The following is a 2,380-nucleotide window of genomic DNA, read 5'->3' as shown; positions in this document are numbered from 1 at the left end:
CTCTCCCTCTCTCCCTCTCTCCCTCCCTCCCTCCCTCCCTCCCTTCCTTCCTTCCTATTGCAGTTTGAACTCAGGGCCTCATGCTTGCTAGTCAGGCTATCACCTGAGCCCCTTTGCCAGCCCCCTGCACTGGTTATTTTTAAGGGGATTTTGCTTTCTTCCCAGGTGTCTGGACCATATTCCACTTATTGACTCTTCCCACAAAGAAAGAATGATGACAGACATGCACCACCACATCCAGTGATTGATTGAGGAGGGGTCTTGTGAACTTTTTAGCCTAGGCTGGCCTTGTACAGCAGTCTCCTGGTTGCTTGGATTGAAGGTGTAAGCTATCTACCCAGAGCTTATCGTTCCTTTTTGTGACTTGAGTGGATCCTCTGTTGAATGGATGTTGCCTGTCTTGTTTATCTGAGCATCAGCTGACTGCCTTTTGGATTATTTGGCTCTAAGGAATAATGCTGTGAACGTTCACACACAAGCCTTTGTGTGGGCATCTGTTTTCATTTCTCTTCCTTAACATAGCTAAGAGAGGAATTGCTGGGCTGTGTGGTAACTTTATTTAGACATCTGAGGAATCGTGTCAGACTGTTTTCAAAGTAGCTGAAGCATTTTCCAGCCCCATGGCAGTGTGTGGGGTTGGAGTACCTTCTAATTCCGACTGTCTTTGGTAATAGACATTCAATTGGGTGTGAAGTGACATCTCTTTGTGGGTTTTTTTGATTTGCATTTTCCTAATGACTAGTGATATTAAGTGTTATTTTTTTGTTTCTGTTGACTGGTTGCACATCTTCTTTGGAGAAATGTCTAATTAGGTTTTTGTCCAGGTTTTAATTGGATTGCTGGTCTTTTTATTCTTATTTTTTTATGTCAGCCATGGGGCTTGAACTCTGGGCCTGGGTACTGTCTCTCAGCTCTTCAGCTCAAGGCTAGTGCTCTACCACTTGAGCCACAGAGCCACTTCTAGTTTTCTGATAATTTACTGGAGATAAGAGTTTCACATACTTTCCTGTCCAGGCTGGCTTTGAACTGCGATCCTAAGATCTCAGCCTCTTGAGTAGCTAGGATTATAGGTGTGAGTCACCGGCACCTGGCTTTCTTTTTATTCTTGAGCTGTACCAATTCTATATAATTTCTGGACATAGGTCCTTTATTTGTGTATTAATAAAGTTGGTCTCCTATTCTGCTAATTGTTTCTCTTCTCTGCCTCTTCTGCTTAAAGATGCTAGAGATTGAACTGTGGGCCTTGTGTATGTTAGGCAAATACTTTGGCTTGGCTTGGAACTCAACATCTTCTTGCCTCTGCCTCCTGAATAGTTGCTGTGTCTGTTTTCTTCCTACTTTCTTGATGTAATTTTTTTTTTTTTTTGTTGGTCATGGGGCTTGAACTCTGGGCTTGGGCACTGCCCCTCAGCTCTTCAGCTCAAGGTTAGCACTCTATCACTTGAACCATAGCTCCACTTCTGGCTTTTTCCATTTATGTGGTGCTGAAGAATCGAACCTATGGCCTCATGCATGCCAGGCAAGTACTCTAACATTGAGCCACCTTCCCAGCCTCTTGATGTAATCTTTTAAAAGTGTTTGTGTTCTTTTTCTTTTTGTGCTGGTATTTGAACGTGGGGGCTCAGGCTTGCTAAATGAGCACCCTACTTCTTGAGCCACACCTTTAGTACTTTTTTTTTTTTTTTTACCAGTCCTGGGGCTTTGACTTTGGGCTTGGGCACTGTCCCTGAGCTTCTTTTGCTCAAGGCTGGCACTCTACCACTTGAGCCACAGCGCCCCTTCTGGCTTTTTCTGTGTATGTGATACCGAGGAATCAAACCCATGGCTTCATGCATGCAAGGCTAGCACTCTACTATTAAGCCATATTTTAAGGTTACTTTTTTTTTTTTCTGAAGTTTTACTTGGGCTGGCCTTGAGTCATGATCCTCTTATCTGTGCCTCCTGGGTAAGTGGGATTGCATGCATGTGTCATCATGCTTTTTTTTTTTTTTTTTGGTCGGTCGTGGGGCTCTAGTCCTGGGCGCTGTCCCTGAGCTCTTTAGTTCAAGGCAAGAGCTCTACCACTTGAGCCACACTGTCACTTCCAGCTTTCTGGTGGTTAACTGGAGATAAGAGTCCCACGGACTTGCCTGCCTGGGCTGGCTTTGACCTGGGATCCTCAGATCTCAACCTCCTGAGTAGCTAGGATTACAGGCATGAGCCCCTAGCACTTGGTTTATTTTTTTTTTAACTGCAAGTAAATTCCCTTTTCACTACTCCCCACCCCTTTGCAATTTTTTTTTTTTTTTTTTTGGGTCCAGTCATGGGGCCTGAACTCTGGGCCTGAGCGCTGTCCTTCAGCTCTTCAGCTCAAGGCTAGCGCTCTACCACTTGAGCCACA

Source organism: Dipodomys ordii, unplaced genomic scaffold (genome assembly GCF_000151885.1).
Source record: "Dipodomys ordii isolate 6190 unplaced genomic scaffold, Dord_2.0 Scaffold14, whole genome shotgun sequence".
NCBI classification, from domain to species: Eukaryota; Metazoa; Chordata; class Mammalia; order Rodentia; family Heteromyidae; genus Dipodomys; species Dipodomys ordii.
This window is presented reverse-complemented; position numbering follows the sequence as displayed.